Raw genomic sequence first — 24,423 nt, 5'->3', positions numbered from 1 at the left:
ATCATCAACATCCACACCCAGGTCAGTCGTGGATAAATTTCTTTCTTATCATGACAAAGAGCTTGTTCTTAAATGTGCTTGGAGAAAGTCCCCACTGAAGCACAAGCAAAATCTAATCAGATTTGACAATTAATTTTCCTCCAGAGTTTTAGAAATGAGAAAGAAAGCCTGACCACTGGTAAAGTTACTCAAGCAAAACAAAATAAAAGCACAACTAGCATACCCTGCAAAAATAAGGATTTTTACTTCAAATGAAATAAGGACATTTAATGACATTGAGGAAGCAATAACTTTCATTAAAAACAACAATATAATCACAGTTCCACAGGAAATGGACTGGTCTTTGACTACATCTCTGAAAAGATCCTCTGAGAAAAATAATTGGATTGATGTAAAGAAAAAAAAGCAAAGAACTGACTCAAAAAGTATTCCTTCTACTACTTCTCTCAAAGAATCAACCAAAACTAAAAATCCATGCTAAAGGTAACAATATAGGTATTGTCTATTCATTTTGCAAGCATTTTACAATTTACCTCTTAATAATATTAATATTTCACTTACATACTTCAGATTTAATGGTTAACTTATATGCAGCAGCTTAATATCTACAGTTTAATTAATTCAAATATTTTACATTTGATTGTGATAGAAAGGTATAAAAAATAATGTGTGGGGAAGGAAATGGTCAATATACATTGTACTTTGTAGTATAATATTGGTTATACATAAACTTGAATCCAGTAAACAAAGATCGTTAAGTAATATGCATAATATGCAAGTTTTAAATGTGTTCTTGACTCGTTTGAGTCATTCGTATTGAAATATGACTTAGTTTTTATCTCAGGCAATGCATAGACTCTGAAATGTTATTGTAACTAGTGCTGTCATGAATTCCAGTTAAATGTCTTTTTTTTCAAAAAAAAAGAAAGAGAAGCCCTTCCAATACATGAGACATGCAGGAAAATCTTCACTGTTCATTTTGCGAGCTTGCCAGTGTATTGTACGCACTAACGTGAACGCAGAATGCTTGTTTCTGACTTTAAACATTAAATCATAACATCTTCAAATTAAACTGTTTCATTTATGCCATTACAGTTTCCTAGTTAGTTTAAGCACATAGGAACATAATTTAAACACATCACATTGTTTTGTTTTTAAATATTTACCTTCCGTTTTTTTAAATATGTTGAGAAATCCTTGGACTACATCGTGCTATGTAGGCTAGACTTTCTTCTATTTACATGCTGAACAACATTATAACAAGTGAAGGAACTCTGTTAAAGCCCTGCTTTATCTCTCTACGTGAGTTGATGTAGACACAAGTATATGACGTTAATGCACTAGCACAACACACTTCCTTATAGCCTTAAAGAGACAGTACTTCATTTAAGACGGTATTTCCTTTAAATAATATAACTAACTAATTATATGTTGTCTTGAAGTAAAGGATAGTAAGCAAATTTTACATGTAATGAAAGTGTTTAGTTTACTAGTGGATATCATATATAGTTACTGTTCATTATATACAAATAAATTAATTAGGAAGCTTAGATAAAAAGAAATATAATGAACAAGATATATACATTTGGAAACATTTAAACATAGGAAGTAAAGTTGAAACACTCAACATCTGATCCATTTTTAGATATCTCAAAGTTTCTCATGAATGTGCACATCCTAGTTAATAAATAAATAAGAATAAGTCTTTAGGATGCTTGTATGTTATCATCCTTAGTAAAGTATTAAGGAAAAATATGTTAAGAATTAGAAAATAACAACATGCCTAGATAAGAAAAAGAATGTGTAAGGTTTTAGCCGATACTTGGTCTATATAAAGGCACATATTATGAGAAACTTCATACCTATATTATAAAACTATAGTTTGATATGGTAGATGTAGGCTGCAAAACAATGAACAGTCTGTAACATGTTATTTATTTCAGACAAACATTTTAAGCTTCAAGACTGTACTCTTAATGGAATTTCTTTTACTGAAAATGGACTAGGTTGTAAGTAATCATTACCAGGAACCTGACTGAACAAATATTTTAACTACCTTTTAAGAATTGTAATCATTTAATTTACACCTATTGTCAATGCTCAGTTATTGTGATGCGGCCTTAAATTGTATTGCCTTTTTTTTCTAATTAATATGGTTTGACTGTGAACTAATAATTTATGACTTTGCCTATTTAAACAGGATTTTTTCAGTTTATCATATGCAATAAACTATTTAGGGTTTGCATCAATTTAATAACAAATGAGCTCTCTATTGCAGTTCAGGGTAATGTAATAAAGATGATGTAGAGCTTTTGCTTGCAACCTCTTTGTATAGCATCATTCTGAACAGCATTTATATATGCATTGAAGTTTATATATACACAGAATACTATAGTTCTTCTACTTAAACTCATCAGAGTGAAGGTAGATTACAGAAATTGGTATGATTCACTGGATTTATAGTTGATACGATTGTAAACTAATCTCACAACACTGACCATAGTTTATTTTATAAGACAGTTATTGAATGAATTGGTCATTATTCAGAAACTCATGAATGATGAAAGGAAACTAGATTATCAATTATCTTTCGGGATATTTTACTTATATTATTGAATACCTGATCAAAATGGAATTGTATACCCGATTTATTACACACAATGTAATTTGTGACAAAATGTAATGCCTGAACTCTATATTAAATGTATCTTTATAACGAGCATATATTCAAGTGTGTCATTGATCAAACTAGCTGTATATGCTTGGGTTGATTTGAATGTAATCTCCATAATAACATACAATAGAGCATCTAACTTCTCATTAATGTTTGGTTCATTCTTAGCAATGAGGGTTAATCTGACTGAACCTTTTGGTTCTCTCAGATTGGGAATGTTATTCATTCCATGTTTGTTAAATGATTATTCTAAGTATCTGTTTATACATTTGTATAAGATTAACTACTGTACACTTGTTTGTTTTCCCTTTTGGCCTCCTTTAGATTCTAATTTATATAATTCAAAAGGAATTAATAATCTATTTATTACACTTAATAACTGTATGGAAGTTACACAGCAAATTACTAACAAAATATCTTGTCATCATTTCCAATCAAAAACTTTTCAGTGATAAATCAACTAGATGGACATAGTACTACTCTCATTAAATCTAAATGGTTTAAATAACCCAAGGAAAAGGTCCAACTTACTTAAATACCTAAAAGTAAATAAAGCACAAGTGGTATTTTTACAGGAAACCCACTTTAAAGCTAATGATAACCTTACTTGGAATCCAAATGATTTCCTAAAGCTATCTAATGCATCGTACAGTAAAAAAAAACAGAGGAGTGTTAATTTTGTGGAAAAAAATGTTACCAATCTTCAGGTTCTATATAATTATGAAGACAAGGATGGTCTTTTATCAATAGTAATAATAAGATATAGTAACAGAATTTGGACTTTGGTGAACCTATATTGGTTTTCGGGTATAGGAGTAGGAACAATTAAGAAGCACATAGAACTTTTTAATAAGACCTCAAAAGATAACTTAATTTTGGGAGGGGATTTTAATTGTATTCTAGATAGTCAAGAGACCACAAATAAAAGACCTTTCCATATTACATCTACAGGGAGAACTCTTAAAAAATGGATAGATAATTTGCAATTAGACTCATTTAATCTTAAAAATGAAAATTCATTACTATTTTCCCATGGTGACTATAGATTCAATACTAATATGAGAATTGATAAAATATATGTATCCCAAGATTTAAAAATGAAAATATCACACTCTTCTATAATACCCTATCCCCTGTCTGACCATAACTCACTTATCCTTAAAATTCAAATGGATTTTAAGAGACTGACATTTACCAAAAGAATTTCAGCATATTTCACTAAATTAAAAGAGTTTAAGCCATGGTTATATTCGGAAATAAAATATTTCTTGAATACATATAATACTAGTGACATAAATATAGTTATTTTATGGGATTCCCTAAAGGTATATCTTTATGGTAAAATTATTTCCTGGTGTAACAATAAAGCAAAGGAATGGGAATCAGAACTAGTTAATATCCAAAAACAAATCATAGAAACTAACCTAAAGATTGTGGAAGATCTAGTTGCAAAAAAAAAAAAAAAAGAAATTGGGGAATTAAATAAAAAAAAAAACAATGACATTTTAATGCATAAAACCAATTTGGCCTTAGAAAAATTAAAATTAAATTGTTACTCGGTCTCCCCCAAATTTATGCATAACCTAGCAATGAGATTAAAAATACATTCCAATGGAAACAATATTACAGATATAATTCATGAAGGGAAAAATAAGAAAAATGTTTCAGATATAAGTGACATATTAGAAGCTTTTAAATTTCATTTTACCAAACACTACAATAACAATGATTCTCCACATAACAATACAAACAAGTGCCTAGATTTCTCAAATTTAAATAAAATACCAGAGAGCTTAAGCATAAATATTCAAAAACAAATTACACTCAAAGAAATTAATGAAAAAAAATCAAAGAAGGTAAAAATAATAAAGCCCCATGCATAGATGGATTTATTATAGAAATTTATAAATTATTCCAACTTCTGTCATAGCAATACTACAAAAAGCACTAAATGATACATATTCACAAGGCATAATTCCACCTTCATGGAGATATTCATTGATTACACATATTTTAAAGGAAAACAAAAATCCCAACTTATGTAGTTCATATAGACCCATTTAACTCCTTAATAATGACTATAAAATTCTTATGTCTATTCTGGTGAATAGGATCAAAAAATCTCTAACTCAAGTCATTAGTGAAGATCAAATGGGTTTTATTCATAATAAACATACCCATAACATACAAAGAATTCTAACATTGTAGACCTTTTAAACAGAGACAAAACTGAAGCCCTTATAGTCACATTAGATACTGAAAAAGCATTTGATTCACTAAATTGGAATTACCTTTTCAAAATTGTACAAATATATGATTTCCCTGCACAATTCATTACTTTAATAAAGAATATTTATAGAGACAATTTGGCATATGTAAAATTAGGCCCATTCACCTCAGAAGCAATTAAAATTACTAAGGGTACCAAACAAGGATGCCCCATGCCTCCAATACTGTTTGCACTAGCAATGGAACTTTTTTCCTCTGCAATTCGATTAAACTCCAAAATTAAAAGTATTGACATTTTTAATTAAGTCCAAAATAATGCTTTTTGCTGACGATATTCTACTCACCTTATTAAATTCAGATGAGTCACTGTGTGAATTAAATTCGTTAGCTGAAAAATTTCATCATATCTCAGGCTTAAAAATTAATGCTTCTAAATCGAACCATATATTGTTAAATAATAAAATGACTCTAATACTAACATAAATCAAATAACTGGAAAACAGGTTTCCTCTTTAAATTATTTAGGGATTGTTTTATGTGAAAAGTTAGAATTAACTCTACCCACAAATTACAATAATATCCTGAATACCTTTAAGTCACTAATGGGAAACTAGAATAAATTGTATCTAACATTTGAAGATAGATTGCAGCTAATAAAGATGGTCCTTCTCCCAAAGGTAAATTACATTTTAAACATTTTAAAAGAATTAAATAAAATTTTTATAAACTTCCTTTGGTACCCCCCCCAAAAACAGGATAGCTTTTCTAAATCATATTAGGCCTTGGGAAATGGGAGGCATAAATGTCCCTGTTCTAGAATCTTATATTAAAGCTTCCATTTTAAAAACAGTGATAAATTGGGTAGATCAAAAATTTTCTTCCGCATGGAAAACGTTACATACTGTTATTTTCCAAGAAGAAAGTAAATTAGCAAAAAATTTACAACTGATTGAACAGAATAATAAACTCTGGTATATTATTTGTATTAACTTGCAATGCAATTCTACTAAACCTACCAATATAAATTATATAAATTACATCTACAACACTTTTCGAAGCTTTGTAAACAATAATACTGACATTAAATTATGGTTTCAGTTATTAACTCCCTTTAAAATTACAAAAAAACTTTTTCAATAACATTCCCATAGATACTCAACATATGGAAAGGAAACAATTTCACTTGTTGGTACCAATGTATATAAAATCTGACAGTCATGGATGTAAACCAGTTAATCAGCACATTTAATTTATCAAATATTGACTGGTTAGCTCTTAATAGCCTAATACCTTATGCACAAGATCTATGTGGAACAATAAACAACTCTTCATTTAAATCCATGCTTAAATTTATATTTTGCTTATATGAAATAATATATAGAGACTTTAATTGGACAAATTTAACTTCAAAGCTATATACAATTATCATTAATTATAAAATAAATTCTAACCAGAAATTATGGACATTTATCACTAAAGATTATCTATTATTGTTATTAAATGACACCAAAATAGATGCTTTATATTCTATTAAGTTAACTTCAAATATACAAAGTTGGAAAATCTTTGCATGGAAGTTTCTACATAGAGCCTTTTATATTCCCAACAAAATAGCTAGATTTAATAATTCTAATGAAATACTATGTTGGAGGTGCTTTCTAAAATGCTGTGCTGACTGGTCTCATATTATGTATGAATGCTCTCATATAAAGAAATTCAGGGAAGATATTGGTGAATGTTTTCAAGCCATTTTTACTGATTCTTTCACTTTGTCAAAGTCCTTAATTCTCCTGAATATAAATGAAACTGTAGTCATGAAAAGGCAAGACCTTTGTCTTCTTTGGACTACAATGGCAGTTTCAAAAAAATGTATCACAAGAAAATGGAGCTCCCCCATCATTCCATCACTTGATGATTTTCTAACTCTATTGAAGGAGGTAGCACTGTTGGAAATCAAAGTCAATAAAATGAGAATATTTCCTAGGAAATGGATCAATAATCCTTGGGAGAAAGTTCTCTCCCTAATTGAGACACTTAAAATGGTTACAACTTTACCTTCATAAGAAGAGAGAAAGTAAGAAGTCGACATTTTATTTTTTGTTTTAGTCTTTGTTTAAAAATGTATAATATTTGTCTGTGTAACTATGCTTGTACTCCTTTTGTCTTCATTTGTTTTGAGGCCATTGTACATTCTGTAAATAGTTCATTCAATTTATTCTTATTTGATCTGTAAAATTTATTAATTATTGTTTTAAAAAATTGAATAAAATTACTTGAACAAAAAAAAAAAGGAAAGAACGTTAGTTGAATTTGACAGAAATTCTGAATAACTACTGTTTGACTTCTATATGAAAGCCAATTCATGATAGATTTAATGATATAGGGATTTATGTCAGGCTTAGATACTGCTTTATGTATTATATTATGTGTCAAGGAATTAATATTCTTAGCTAGAGCTAGAAATATTATGCCACAAGCTAATCGAATATCACAGGCCAATGTTATCTGGTCATATAACCTGACTAAATTGGTAGATTTAGATTTACCATGAAGAAATACGTACTGATGTAGAGCTATTATATCAGTAGTGAGATTTACTTTCAGTTATAACAAACATCTTTCAGAACATTCAACTAAAACTGACGTAATGCTAATAGGTCAATAGTTTTTGAACTTCAGGTGTTTTACTTATCTTAAGGATAGAAGTTAATAGAGAATTGTTTCCATATAGCAGAAACCGATCTATTTCTAAACAAATTGTTGAAAATGAAATATAGATAAAGACCCACATTAGCTTTAAAAGCTTTAATCATTACAGCAGGTATTTTGTCTGGTCCCATTGATGTAGTACTTTCTGGACCTCATATGTCACATAAACTAATGTATTAGAAAAATGCTGCAAAAGCATATACTAAATTGGTCTATAGTATGGTGGGTCAGTATTGTATTTGATTCTGTACTATCAGATTCAAAGCTGGATAATTATTTTTCCAAAAGGAATTGATATACCCCAAAGTATTTTATTTATTTATTTATTTTTTTGTGGTTGTGGGCTAATGCAGTCTCATAAGCTACCAGTTCCTGTTTTACCTAGAATTGAAACAACATTGTTATTCAGTTTAGTTTTGTTTTGTTAATAATAGTAGGAAACTTTCTAAAAGTCTACAAAAAGCTTATTTTTCCTATATAAATTAACTAGATTAGGACTCTATCATCTTTGAAGTTTTATTTCCAAATAGTTTTTTTCTTGAATTCATCTGTTGATTCCATGACAGCATATAGAATATTGTCTAGGAAGGAATATCCCTACAACTTTACACTGTTGGAACTGAAGGAAGAACAGACCATAGATCTAAGTTCTTTACATAAGCTGGTGTAATTAATTTTGCAATACTTATATTTGTATACATTGAACACTTGAGACTAAATACATTAAGTGTAATGGGACTGTGTTCTGAGTTGCCTAAGGGAGCACAGACTTTAATCTGGGAGATTAATTTGTCAGCATTAAAGGCTACAAGATGCATAATAAAGTTACATCTGGTGTTATCTTTAACAGCTTGATAAAAATCATGTGACATGTTTTCCAAAAACTGTTTTTCCAAGCACGAGTTGACAGAAGAATTTAACCAATCCATGTGTGCATAATCAAAATCTTCCGGTGGTATACATTTTCTATGGTCATGAACTTTATCAAAGTACTGAAAAACTCATACTGTTTAGATGCAAACATGAAAAGACCAATGTAATAAGCAACAAATCTCATAGGATCCCTAACTAGATAAATATCAACAACATTTGTTGTCATATAATCTTCACTGCAAATTAATATGGGTTAAATAGTTTCATGAATCACAGTTGTTGTGCCACCATTGACACAATCATACTCGTGTATTTAGAGAATAAGAAATCAAGAGATTTCCAAGGCTCAACAATCATTATTATTTTAAAATATTCATATCTTATCAAGAATATTAACTCACAGAATGTATTACCTCTACTCCATGCATTGAAGAATAAAATACTACAGAACTATTAAATCTATTGTTCCTTGGTTTGTTTTTCAGTAGCTCATAAAAGAGAAAAGCAGACTGGAAAATATACCTGCCGCATAGTGACTTAGAAGTGACCTGCCTGAGTTAATCTCCTACGATTCTGTACTCTGTACTCTGTTCGGTTTTTCCAGCAAAAAGTCAGTATGGATCATAATTTCCATATCACCTTCTGTATGAGCTCAGTAGGCCTCTTGATGGTCATTTTACCCCCATATTAAACCTGATATTAAACAGGAAATTCTAATTCTGGATAACTGCATTCTTAGGAATTCCATTAGGAAATTTTGTAATCTCAATAGAAAAAAATATATAACTGTTTCATCATTATCTGGCTAAAAAATGACTCGGCTTTCCAGATTATTAAGAAATCTAATTTCTGAGAAAGTTAAATATAACCATAATTTTATTCATGCTGGAACTAATGACCTTTGTGAAATTCCATTAAATAAGATGAAACTGTCTGTTTTCAAAATTTTGGAAATCTTCACATAAGAACAAATAAAGGTGCCTTTAAGTCAAATCATTCCATACCTTCACCCGGGAGATTTCATTTTTTTTCAAGGCTGACATTTTTAACACATGATTATGCCAGTTATTTTTAGTTTTAGTTTGTAATTTAAGTATAATAACTCACTGGGAAGTACTATTCTGTGATTATTGAGTATCTTCTCAGAACAGGTCACATCTAAATCACTACGAGGCAGGAATATTTCCAGTCTCCTTTTTTATGAGCTACTAAAAAAACAAACCAAGAAACAGTACAATAATGTCAATAATGTTACTGAAGTAAAGATCCATATCTGTGAGAGATTCATTTTATAAGTTACTGTTATTTATAATAATGTAATCAGGAATAGGGAATATTAGGGCCACATTTTGTGTATTTTAATTGTTTATATCATTAACGTATTCACTGCCATCAAATGTTTTACTTGTCTTACCTCCTACCCTTATATTAGCGTGAGGCTTCATTTCTCCTTCCAGAGTGATAAAAATTCAATAATAGTTTGTAAGACTCTTCTATTACAGTCACAATTAATACTATTATCAGATCTCTTTCCTTTAAGAATTATGGAGAGTTCCAATAACTTGACATAATTCAAAAACAACTGCACGGAATCAGAATTGCTACTTTTTTAATATTGAACATAAGAGTTACAGTCTATCAGAAATGTATTTTGTAAGAGACTTTCTAGTTTAGATGAATGAAAAGTGTCCATCCTTGTATAAATAGAGTTATAATAGTTTGAACACTGATATACATTGAAGCAAAGATTGCAGAACAATTAGAATAAGATGAATAAATGAATGTTTCAAACAAATGGATACAAGCACAATTATTTTATGAAGCATGCTCATGAAATAATATATTTAAAAATATGCTAAAAATATCAAGAACTAAAATTTACAGGGTGTTAATGAACGAAAAGTGCAATCAAATTTGGTTTGTAAACAGGATACATTTAAGGAAATCATAAATTATATAATAATAATAACAAATTCAAAAGAAAGCTATAATATACATCAAAGAACTAACACAGCAGAATCAAACACAGTGAATAGTAAATAAAAGTTACTTAACATTTTCTAAACAACTTTAAAATAAGGGCCAAATGCATATGTTAATCACACAAACAGAGCTATTCCTTCAGTAACTGTACAAAGTATGTTTAATTTTCAAATCACAACTATATTAAAAGAAAAACAATTAAGTGATTTTGGAATGTTTAACAATGAAAATAAAAATATAAAATGTGCACATATTATATATGTTCTAGGGCCTGTACTTTTGCTGTAATCACATTTAAGACAAAGATTTTTAATACAAATCATATGCAGATAGTGGCCAAGTAGATTGTAATCACTATCGCACTCCACACTACCAAGCAAATATACCTAACACGTAATGATGCACAGTGTGCTTTTGAGTCTTTGGGTTATGTGCATATGTGCACCACTTGGCATGCATCCAGTCGCGACACAAGCTACTTATAGCAGTTACATATTTTAAACCCTGGCCACCAATGAACCGTTAGAACAGTGCACACACACACACACACACACACACACACACACACACACACACACACACACACACACACACACACACACACACACACACACACACACACACACATCCCTGCTCTACTACTTCAGGCAAAGCCCTAGAAATACACAGAACTTTGAAGAAAATTAGAAAAAGCTTCTGCAAAGAAAAGCAAGCTTTATATAACAAAGGGAACTGCCTCCTTTAAACAATGGCCACCAAAGAACTGTTATAACGGCACACATAGCTGGCCTTAGGCACAGGCCAACTAAGTGGCTGCCTAGGGTGCCACTCTAGTAGCGGCACTTTTCCAGTAATTTGGATGGTGTAGCTAGACCAAGATGGGGGCACCAGGTGGTGTGGGGGGTGTTGTGGAGCCCTTTTGCCTAGGATACCAGTTGACCAAAAACCTGCCTTGATAGCACACACACACACACACACACACACACACACACACACACACACACACACACACACACACACACACACACACACAGGCTACTCTGTTTCCTCAGGAAAATTTTTACAAAACAGAACTTTGAAATAAAATTAGAAAAGCTTCTGCACACAGACACAAGTTATAAATAACAAAAAGCTACTTCCTTTAAACACTGGTCACAACTGCACAGTTAGAACAGTACACACACACACACACACACACACACACACACACACACACACACACACACACACACACACCCACGCACACACATGCACACATGCACAGACCCACACACACACACACACACACACACACACACACACACACACACACACACACACACACACACACACACACACACACACACACACACAGGTTTAGTGACCTCAGGAAAAGCCCTACAAACATACGGAGCTTTGGAATAAAATTAGAAAAGCTTCTGCACACAAAATCAAGTTTTATATGACAAAAAGAGCTACTTTCTTTAAACACTTGTCACAACTGAACTGTTCTAATAGTATACACACACAAACACACACACACACACACACACACACACACACACACACACACACACACACACACACACAGACACACACACAGGCCTTATCTCACGAAAAGCCCTACAAACACATGGAGCTTTGAAATAAAATTAAAAAAGCAGTGGTTCAGTAAAATTTATAAAACAAAAGTAGCCCAGGAAAAAATACCTGACAGCTTTTGTATCTTTGCCATCTTATACTCATAGAAAAATTGACCGACATGGCTGAAGGAAAACTGTACATATCTGAAGCTCAAGACATTACAGAAGCTTTTTGTACACATATAGGTGCGTCAGAAAACAAACTTGCCCTCATGAACTTTTGAGTAAGCAACCTTTTGACATTAGGAAGGTTTTGTTAAGTCCCTTTTAGTGCTGTTAAACTCTAGTGTATATAACTTTTCTCCCTCTCTTAAAACAGCATAGCATTGAATACTTTTCAAGCTCTAGTCATATACTTTATTGTCACAAAAAAATCCTGCAGATGTGTGATGTGTCTAACAACTTTTAAAGCCATGCATTCACTAGAAGGGCACCTTGCTTCTGCCCACTGTCTATGTAGCTGCACTGTTTTAATGCTTTCTAAGCTGTAAAACACTTTGAGATAATATGCTTTATTTCTGTAAGTGAACATGCATGGAGCAGAGAAGCCTCCATGCACCACAAGTAATTAAGATGTCTATGATCATAACTATTTATGTGTTCTTTAAAAAGATGCAAAAAATTAACCTCTCAAGCTTTGTTTTGTTTTACCTTTCCAAGGTGAATGTCTTGACAGCTATGTCTCAAACACTTAATAAGTGGTTATGATCAGAGATTCTGTATGACCCTCTACATTGTACTTGGTCATTATAGCAAAATCCATAAATACCACATTAGTAATGTGTAATATATTTTGCCACCACATTTGGATATGAGGTTATGCCTCAAGAATATGCCTGCCTAATATGAAACAGTTCTGTCACTTCTTGAAATATTCTTATCTTCATTCCACTGTCAGCCTCACTGCATGACTCCATGGTGCAGAGGGTGGACTGCAGTTCAGTTAGCAGAACCAGTACTTAAGGATGCAGGCAGGGAAGGGGAGGGATAAGGAGTATGGCCCACTTGACTCTCATGGATGTGGGGTGCAAACACATTAGAGCACATGGCATAGGCACAATTTTCCTGTTGGAGAAATAGGAAACTGCCTCCAATGCTTAATGGGGGAGAAGAGAAGCTGTTTTAAATTAATTACCCTTTTGTAAGTAAGGGGATATACACACATTCCCTTCCCCAATCTAGACCAAATACACATGGGGAGTTGACAGTCACATTTTAAAAAAGAAAAACCACAAGAGCCTGGATAGCTCAGTCGCTAGAGCATCAGACTTTTAATCTGAGGGTCCAGGGTTCAAGTCCCTCTTCAGGTGTTATATTTAATTGGATGGGTAATAGGAAATTCACCCCGGGGATTACTTTTATGGTTCTGCTTGACAGGGGCACAGGAAAATAATTTTCTTGGGTGGCAAAAACCAGGGTACCTTTGGCTTGGCTTGTACAGGCCATAGGGTCAATAGTCTAGTACCTACCTATGAACCTATAAATCACCAATGGTGGCTGTCTGAAAGTTGTCCCTCTTCTGGTCAGACCTTAGCACAGTGATGGAAAACTGATAAGTCAACTGGCCAAGAGTGGACTGATGATTATCACCGATGAAAAATTATGTTATGGTTGTGATTTCAAACATCCCACAATAAACTGATGCACCTTTACCTCATACATTGGGTACTCCCATAGATTCCTGGGCTGGCTTAGTAAATGATAATTCCTCAGAACAAGCAGTAAACCAACCCACTAAGGGTAAGGTCATTCTAGACCTTGTCCTTACCAGCATAACCTTTGTCTGTGCCACTCCTATAATATCTCCATTTTTGGATAAATCTGACTACAAAATTGATAATTTTTTCCTTTAAAGTCTCTAACAGCCTTGTAGCAAATGCCCCTGAATCTGAGGACTTTAAACAAACATACTCAAATTCTTTGAAAAGCTCTCAAAATTTGCTGTTAATGTTGCCAATCCCCACATAGCTTCATTTTCTACATATAAAACTGAGTTCAACTCCAGCCTAAAAGAGTGTATTGATTTAGAAATCATCACTAGAAAAAGGTATAATGAAAATTTCAACAATAAACCACCTTGGTAGCTCAGTATAGGTACATCCTATAACAAAAGGAAAACATCTTAACTCCTATAGCACATTTAAATATATTTACATTAAAGACTATGTCAGCAAGGTGTACAAAGAACTAAAAGCTGTCATCATGAAGGCCAAAGCAAAACACAAACTGAAACTGACATCTGTATCAAAGGATAATTATGAATCCTTATTTAATTATATTAGAAACTTAAGAAATAACATCCAGCAATGCTTTGATCTCATACAAAATGGCATAATCCACCCTGATCCTAAGCATATCATATCACTAATATACTGGCATATAAAATTCCTGCAATTTTTTCCCCAGAAACAGTCATCCAAGTTCAACAAATCTTTGAGTTTCTTACACCCTCAAAGATTAGCATGGAATTGTGTTCTAACTGTGCAGTGAAAAACTAGGAATACCATTTCCATGGGAACAGACAATATACCTAATTGCATAAGTAACACTGAATATCTCCTTGCAAAACCTCTCTAGAGTTAGATTGATTTAAGCATAACCATATAGTATATCCTTAAAGTTTGGAGAACAGCTGTTGTGATGCCTCTCCACAAGAGGAGTCCAAATACAGACCATCATAATCTATAGCCCCATTAGACTTATGATCCACATCTGCAAAAACAGGGAAGAATTCATGTGTGATTTCTTAAATTATAATATCAAAGATTTTATAAAACTAAACCCTCAACAGTTTGGTTTTGTCAAGGTTATGTCATTTCAACTAAACGTAGTAAACTTCTTTGAAAAGGTCATGGAGGTTATGGATAGTATCTAAACAGTCTAAACATATGTGGATCTGGTAAAGGCATTTGATATATTTCCCATGTTGTTATTGTTAAGAGGCTAGTAGACTTAAATGTAGATCCTTATGTGAGAAGGAGGATACACACTGGTCAATGGATAGAACCCACATAGCTAAAGAGGGAAATACTACCTCAGAAAAAAGGTAACTTGCACTATACCTCAGGGCTCAGAGCTGGACCCTTCCTTTTTGGTATTTTCTTCTCTGACTTCCAGATCTTAAACCCAGACATCAGGCTATCTAAATTTGCCAATGACTGTAAGTTGGGTGTAATTGTTTGATTGGGCCTTCATGAGGAAGCACTACAGCAAGAAGTAAACCTTACAAACCAGTGGTGTACAGAAACAAGTCTAAAATAAATGCAAAAAAGTACAGTATTGTCACAATTTTTAAATTAGCCATCATCTGCAAGTTATAGTGGTCATGATTTCCTTCAACCACCACATAACATTAGATGTCAGAAAATCCTTCTGTCCCAAGATATCTGATATCTAAAGGGATTTTGTCCAGGTCAAATGAAGTTATCATCCCTTTGTGCTCAGTTTTGATTAGACATATTAGACATCACAATGCCTTCTTTGGCATGTATCTATTCACAAATACCATACTGCTTGAAAGGTCATAGATGTTACAAACTAAAATTTTGCTGGTTTAAAGAATCTTAGTGAACAAAACAAACTTGAAGCCCTATAACTCCTGTGTGGAGAGCTGTGTCACACATTCTGTGCCATTAACAACTGTGGCATACTTGATTTCTTATATCTTTGCAAGAAAAACAACTCCACTAACAGTCAGACTAAGGCTTTAAATCTATACAAAAATATAAACAAAACACATGGAAGGGACAAATATATTGCCCAATATTTATCTTACCTCTAGAACACATTGCCTTTACATTTAAAAAAATGATGCCCTTGCTTCCTACAAAAGCAACCTTGGTTGAATGGGAATCCACAAATTCTTTCCAGGTGTGAATGGCCTCCCCATCTTGAAATGGAAAGTACTTCATAAGAGTGGGTGACAGCAAAATGTATATGCTGTCTAAACTAAACTGACTTGTAATTCTCGTGATCCTATTATCTTATGACTAAAGAAAGCATACATGGCATCTGACTCATTTTAAAGAATTTTAAACAATTAATTAAAATGAAAGGAAAATATTTCACAAAATCCAAAACATATCAAAAATAAATATTTCTTGCTGCTGCTTTAGAGCAATAAAATGCATCTAAAATACAGCAACTAATCCCCTGAGAAGCTCATAAATTAAAAAAAAAATTACAATATGAGTGTCTAGTGCAACAGTTATCAACAACAAACTGGGTCTGACTAGAAAAGAAAGAGTGGATGATAGTAACAGAGTGGCTTCAGGAAATCCCAGCAGAACTGGGTTTATTACATTGGTGGCACAAGGGTTGCTGTGCCTGAAAAAGGTTATTACTAACAAGGATAGGGGTCCAGTAGAGTACATTCTTAGATGCAGATTCCTGATAATCATGAGAACAAGATTACTGGGCTGCTCTGAATAATATTTAAAGCAAGATATTACAATTTACAATACTTTTATGGAAGTGGCAACATAAATGTTTGTATTTCCTGTCTTGACTAGTGAGAATATTTCCTGGGGCCAAAGGTGCCAGGATAGGAGTAAGGGGAAATGGGATAAAAAAATCAAAAATGTTTGGAGCTGTCAGAAGTTGAAATAGTTACATGTAGACCTAGAACAACTCATCCAGAGATTGAGAGAGAATTCCTTACCAATAAAAAAAGAATTGTAGATGACTACTCTGGTGGCATAGAGGGATAAAGCCTTGACTACAGCCCAGCCAACTTGTGTTTGATTAGTGATTTGGGTGACTGATGGACTGGAGGGAAGGATGGGCATTTCTATCCTAGGGGCATGGATGTACTCATGGATGTCCCCATGATGATTATTGCTGGAGGATGAGGATGTTACTGCATGTAGACAGGGTCTAAAGGGTGGCGGCCATGGCTGAGCTGCTGCAGAGGCAGTGTGATATGTCACCCACCCCTATTGCCTGCCCAACCCTGACCCAGACCACGAAGCCACGTATGAGAATCTAAGAAAACAAGTAGAGCACAGGGGAGAAACAACTGGATCGATGTAGGCAGCACAACCCCCCAGGATGTTGATGTAGGCAGCACAACCCCCCAGGATGTTGATGTAGGCAGCACAACCCCCCAGGATGTTGATGTAGGCAGCACAACCCCCCAGGATGTTGATGTAGGCAGCACAACCCCCCAGGATGTTGATGTAGGCAGCACAACCCCCCAGGATGTTGATGTAGGCAGCACAACCCCCCAGGATGTTGATGTAGGCAGCACAACCCCCCAGGATGTTGATGTAGGCAGCACAACCCCCCAGGATGTTGATGTAGGCAGCACAACCCCCCAGGATGTTGATGTAGGCAGCACAACCCCCCCAGGATGTTGATGTAGGCAGCACAACCCCCCAGGATGTTGATGTAGGCAGCACAACCCCCCAGGATGTTGATGTAGGCAGCACAACCCCCCAGGATGTTGATGTAGGCAGTACAACCCCCCAGGATGTTGATGTAGGCAGTACAACCCCCCAGGATGTTGATGTAGGCAGTACAACCCCCCAGGATGTTGATGTAGGCAGCACAACCCCCCAGGATGTTGATGTAGGCAGCACAACCCCCCAGGATGTTGATGTAGGCAGCACAACCCCCCAGGATGTTGATGTAGGCAGCACAACCCCCCAGGATGTTGATGTAGGCAGCACAACCCCCCATCAACATCCTGGGGGGTTGATGTAGGCAGCACAACCCCCCAGGATGTTGATGTAGGCAGCACAACCCCCCAGGATGTTGATGTAGGCAGTACAACCCCCCAGGATACCCTTAGGATCATTGCTGGGACCAGCAAAAATTGTGAATTGGACAGGGAATGATTGGAGAGCAAGTAGACCCAGCAAAGGATGTGAGGTATTTGACAGCTGTCAAGTATGGCAGAAAGGGGAGAAAAAAGATGCAATTAAAAGCAAATTATTTCATGGGGATTATAGATGGTGTGGATCTCATCACACCAACAGATAATCTTATATCAGTAAACATTTTGTGACTAAGAAATGGAAGAGCTTTATCACAGAAACTATAAAGGAAGGGAAGAGTTCACTGAACATGCTGCAGTAAGAGGAAGAGCAACCATCACTCGGTTGTAATAGGCATTTACTGAGGAAATGGGTTACATGGGATCAACTGGCTATTCTCACAGATACATAGGGCCAATCTTGATTTTATGTCAGGGTATGCAGGTACCCCATTCATTAGACCTGGTGGTAGTCCTCTTGGATCTTAAGATAACAGGTCCTCTGTGGATCCTGGCAGGACTAAGTTCTGTTTTTTGTCCTGTATACACTGTCCATAAAAGGTAACACCAAAATTAAGGTGAAGTTGGGGAAATTAAAGACAATTTTAGTCTGAATCCACTTTCCAGATGGAGGGGCAGTGTAATTAAAAAGTGTGTACAAAGCACATTAATCTGAAGATTAGCAGAATATATGAATAAACCATCATCTTGCGTTTATATTATTGGGAGGATGTGCATTGAGTAACATATTACTGTCTTTCTTGTAATAGATGGATGCTCTTTAATGTGCAAAGAACAAGAAATATAAAGCTTAGAAGGGATGGGGAAGTGCTGTTGTGAGATATATGATGCCTATAGTCTATGCAGAATAGCAGATTATTTGATATGCTACTAACTTGAATGTATGCTAAGTGAAATACTGTTCACTTTTTATTTTCTCTTGAAGAATGTATAATGTGAAAAGGCTCAGCAAGAAATGCAAACATCATTATATGGCTGTGACTGACTGTACTAGAACTAAGTAGTAAATGTAACGAGTAACTCACACAACCCAGACGCTGGTCATGCTGTTGTACGTCATGCATGTGGAATGTACTGGATGCAATATTGAATCGGAGTGATTTGCTGGTAATTTTTATATGATTAAGAAAAAAAGAAAGTGATACAACGTAAAACATCTGGAAGTGTAAATAATATGCAGTAAAAAATATATAAATCTCTCTCTCTCTCTCTCTCTCTCTCTCTCTATATATATATATATATATATATATATATATATATATATATATATATATATATATATATATATATATATATATATATGTGTGTGTGTGTGTGTATATAAATATATATATATATATATATATATATATATATATATATATATATAGCTATACATATACAGATATACATATATATCTATCCAAAAACATCACATGGCATGGTATCACATTACAGATGTAAAAAAAAATGTATTTCACATAAAAACAGTAAATCAGCACTCTGGTGTGATAAAAATACAATTATTCCCTTGTGCAGATACTGGTGAAAAGTTTGTTTTTTCTCACACCAGAATGCTCAGAGCACTGCTTTAATACACACACACACACACACACACACACACACACACACACACACACACACACACACACACACACATGTATGTATATCTATTATATAATGTGTATATGTATGTATAAAAACTGAAATGCAGTAATAGGGATTGAACACATATATCATCAGTAATGGATAAAGCCATAAAACTAAACCACAAACTTGGCATAACATACTATGGTTAGTAAGTAAAAGAAATGTCAGCAAATCATTACAATGGCGAGTCTTAGTCTTTTTGTTTTTAAACTATAACTGAAATAAAATTGATTTACTTATATTAGGTTCCTGGCAAATATTCAGCCGTGTTTGCCAATCCTGCTTAGCAAAGGTGCTGGCGAAAACACACTACTGAAAAGTGACAAGCATTAATAATTTGAAGCTGATAAAATAAATGCATAAATAATACTTAATAAGTAAAGATGTATTAAATATAAATTAAGCATAGTGCAAAAGATAAAATATTACAGTACATTAGGCTGGAATGAAACCCAAGTGTCAGGAAACATTTCAATCAGTAGACTATGAAGTCAACAAAACTTAAAAATGTTAACAAGTATTTGCAAATGCATGTCTTAAAACCCATGGATTTTAAGGTAGTTTGAAACTGATTGCTTTATTTATACCAGGTAGCTGGCAGACATTGAGTCTAGTCTACCAGCAATATTCTGTCTTGTCTACAGTATTACTAAAAATCACCTAATTTATTCTAAATTGAAAGACATTCGGTAACCTAAAACTGAACTTCATGATTTTGCCCAATAGTTTTTATTTGGTGATGTAAATATCCTTTTTTCACTTCTGTTGCTTATATCTACCAATATCTTCCAAAATATGATTTTTAATTTACCAGCATAAAAATGGATTTCATTGTTTGTAGCTAGAAGTATGACCAACACTGAAGGCATTGCAATTAGCTTAACAATTAAAAACATAATTTCCTTTAGTGGTGGCATGTTTAAAATATCTGTCACTTTAATACAAGAACATACTGCAGATCAGAAACACATGTAAGGTCCTTCATTAATATCACAGGCTCCCTTTTTACCATAGTAGCACTAAAGATTTTCTGTAGACTTGCTAATAGATGCATATTGTGATGGTGAAGTATTACTGTGGAATTTATACCGTTACAGTGTAGAATAGAGTCTTACAGCTGCAGTAAAGAGTTTAATTCTTTCTAGAGTACTGCTACCATACTTTCTGTGAGCTGGATTCCAAGACATCTTGGGAATGTAATAGTAGCCATGCTATACTTCTGGGGCTCTGAAAGTCCCCATTCAATTTACATTAATGGGAACTGGTGGAGTCCTACACTTGATTCCAAAAGGGGAATGGGGCTTGTTTAGCCAACCAAAGTCAGAGTTGCTCATTGGTGAGGTTCAGCAATGTAAAAAGCTGACTAATTAGAACATTTCCTTCAAGTGAATGTGAAGTGTTGGCAAAGTGACACCTCCACCTGTAGGTGGATCTATAGATTGCAGGCACTATCCAGTGGCAAGACAGATTGCCTGCCTGGTTCCACCTACTGGTGGAACTGTTCTGTGGAAGATGAGAGTTGAAGAGCCTGAGTCCATGTGCATGAGCAGTTGTGTTTACTGCAAGACATGCCCCCAAACTCTTATGTTGCTTTATAGCTAAAAATAAATTGATTTCTCTGATGGCCTAGTTACCATGCATGCCTGTCCTTGTTTTTGGATGGCATGAATACAGGCATGATGGCCAGCATATCATGCCTGCAATCACCATTTCTCCATACAGGTAGAGTTATTGCTCTGGAAGTCCTATTGGCTCCTTGTTTGAAATACCAGGTCCAACATACAGATACAGCAGCTGTGCCCTAGGTCTTTGGCCAGACTCAGTAGCCTCACCATGTCCTTGGGCCAGAGCTAGATCCAGCACTAGGTGACTTAGGTATCTGCCTAGGGACCACTGCTTCTTAATTATCAGGACAAACTGGCAGCCCTCTCTCTTTACTCAGTCTCTTATAGACTCCACTGTGGAGATCTGTGTCTACCATTTTGAGCCATGAAATATCCAACCTTATTTCATCTCTTATTCCTTCATAGTCCAAATGACACATCCAATACCCAGTTAAGGGAAATAAACCATCAACAGACAAATTAGACAAATTGACATGATAGATTCACATCTCAGGATATCTTTCACCTCTGAAATAAGCTTCCACTACATATCAAATACAGCAGCACCCTTACCATCTTCATGATAAATCTTGGTAAATGGATGGGCAGCCTCAGATTGTTCCTGGTCTGTCTTGTCTTGCCCATCATGAGGCAGGAAGGAGCTTTAGAATTGGCAGTTATTGGCTAGACTTTGCAACGATTTGCAAACTGATTGCCTATGAACCTATGAACTAATTCAGTTTCATTTCCAAGATGTAAAAAGTAGCCATCATTTGCCAGCACTCAGCATGGGAGCATGAGAAATTATTTTTTTTTTTTCAAAATGGAAGCAAGTTAATTTCTCATTTCTTTTCTTGGAAAATATGCTCCAGGAGGATATGGTCATTCTTTGCAATGACTTTTGCAAGGAAAATAATCTATACGCTGTTGACATATTTAGATATAACAGACTGGTGATGCAGATCAGAAGACTGAAGCTCAGCTCTGTGATAGAAAATGACAGGCCAGATATAGTAAATTGGATTTTGGCGATCTGAGAGACAGTCCCTAGTGTAAAACATATTATAAGGAAAATTTATCAAATTCTACTTTAAAGTGTATTGGTCACTTTCTGAAGTAAGTAACAAAGCTTTGGAGTTAGATATAATATCATTAACAATTATAATCAATCCCAAATTATACATGTTTTGATTTAAAAAGTGTGTTGTTTTTACATTTATTTTGTTGATAAGAATGCCTCCCTAAATTTTTTAAAGAACTGAAGCTCCCTACCATGACATCATGAAAATAACTGGCAATGTCCCACTTTCTATGTTAATATTCATACTCCTCTATTTCTATGATAAATGCATCAGTAGTAGCTACTTACTTCCTTAAAAAAAAGAAGCTGTCATCTAGTTCTTGCAGATGGCTGTGACTCAAGAGAGAGAGAGAGAGAGAGAGAGAGAGAGAGAGAAAGAAGTGCTGTAGTAGTAAACCACATGTAAGTAAAATGCTGCTCATCTAAAGAAGTTATGTTGGTTTTGCTTACCTATAACGCTTTCCTTTTGAGGTTAGACAGAAAAACTGAGAAAACAGTGAAAATAAAAAAAAAAAAAAAAAACCAACAAAAAAAAAACACTCTATAACCCCCGTTTTTTCAAAGTTGCAACCTGATCATAGTAGTGCAAAAAGAAATGAAATTAAATGTAAAATAAAAATGCTTCTGAACATGACCAATACACTTTACTAATACAGTAAAAAGAAATGGAGACCTTGAGCAAAGCTTGGATCATAGGATCATAGGAAGTTTCTAGGCTATTGACCCTGAGATCCTTACAAGCCTAGCCAAGAATTTAGCCCATATTCCAACAAGTCAGGACCTGATACCACTGTCAAGCAAGGACACAGGTGGAATCCCAGGGGTGCATTTTCTATTTCCCATTGAGTTATCCAGGTTGAGCTTAAAAAGCGGTAATGAGGTACTCTGCTTGACATGGAGACAGAGTCTATTCCACAAAAGGGGGAGTCTCTGGGACCCAAATCTATCCTGCCAACAAGTCCTATTGATGTCACAGACCAGATTGAGGTTGCGTTCAGGTTACTCAAGTAGAACTTGACTTGCGGATATGCAGCAGTCCCATCAAGGTAGGGTCTGAGATTGCTTTGTATGTCATACAGAGGTCACCACTGAGGAGTCTGTAGGAAACTGAGTAGAGGGACAGGGCATTTAGCCTATCTATGTAGGGTAGATGTTTGAGACCCTGAAGTCTCCTGGTGAGGAACCTCTGTGGTTTCTCCAGCTGCTGCATGTACTTTGTGAGGTACATGCGGAAAGGGGCATTGTACTCAATAATGAAAGATATCCCTTCATTCAGTGAAGCTCTTACCAGAGATAAGAATCAAATCTTGTACTTTGCGGATGGGAGGCAAATACCTTAACCATTGGGCCAATTGGCTTTTGGGGAAAAAGACTTGGGAAGTCAGTTCGAAGAGGAATGCTGGGGGAAAATTGTTATGAATCTAAGGTATGCTACTCTCTCCAGGAAGTACCAGTTTTTGTCTGGCAATGCCTACACAATTTTTTTCTATACACCAGAGGCTCTCTAAAATGTTTCTTATCCTACTTGTATCCTACTTGCTGGAGGAATAAAGAGACAGAGGTAGGAAACTGGCAACACATCTTTGCACAGTGTAGTAGCTTGAGTAAATTAAAGAAATATTTTCAAGACAAGTCCTGGACTATTCAGATAATGGTAGACACAAATTTGTTACTCCCCATAGCTGTAGCCCATTCTAGCAAATTCACTACATTTACTTTATAAAAACATATAACTAAGTGATGTACAGTGGGCCTGCAGTATCTGAGGTTATAGCACTGGTGAATGGCTTATGCAGAAGAAAGAATGCAGGGATGTACAGAGGAAAAACAAAATATCAAGAATGGGACCTTCGGATTGGTCATTTTGGGGAACAAGCTTTGCACTAGTAACTCTACCCTCATTTTAGATTTTTAGGGAATGAGAGGAATCTGTTGGGATATTGATAAAGGTGATTTTAACAATTTCTACTTTTTTTTTTGTTTTCTTGTCTTCCTAAGATGATTTCAGAATATACCAGAAAGAGACTGATAGCTGCAAGAGACCTGGCCAGTCGCTGATTTAGTTTTTGATGTCTCATTCAGTTTGTTTTCCTTTTTCACATATAATTAACTGACTTGATGAATCCTGAATGTTAATTTCTGACTGTAGGCACTTTAGTATTTGCAAATGGAAATTTGAAACAAGCTCCTTTTTTCTTGTTTCCTTCCCTACTGATTAGAATCCAACACTGATACCTTGAAAA

General features: G+C 34.5%; 1 protein-coding gene and 1 non-coding gene across 2 annotated transcripts in view; one reads left to right on the top strand and one right to left on the bottom strand.

Annotated features, from left to right (window-relative positions):
- AIG1 (androgen induced 1) overlaps positions 1-24,423 on the bottom strand; it is a 1,942,198-nt gene that overhangs the window by 372,528 nt on the left and 1,545,247 nt on the right. The window lies entirely within an intron of this gene.
- TRNAK-UUU lies at positions 13,328-13,400 on the top strand. The gene has a single exon. It is a non-coding gene; the product is annotated as a tRNA-Lys (tRNA).

Source organism: Protopterus annectens, chromosome 1.part0, assembly GCF_019279795.1.
Source record: "Protopterus annectens isolate FY-2018-M chromosome 1.part0, PAN1.0, whole genome shotgun sequence".
NCBI lineage: Eukaryota > Metazoa > Chordata > Ceratodontiformes > Protopteridae > Protopterus > Protopterus annectens.
Note: the sequence above shows the minus strand (reverse complement) of the source record. Positions and strands in the feature narration are given on the sequence as shown.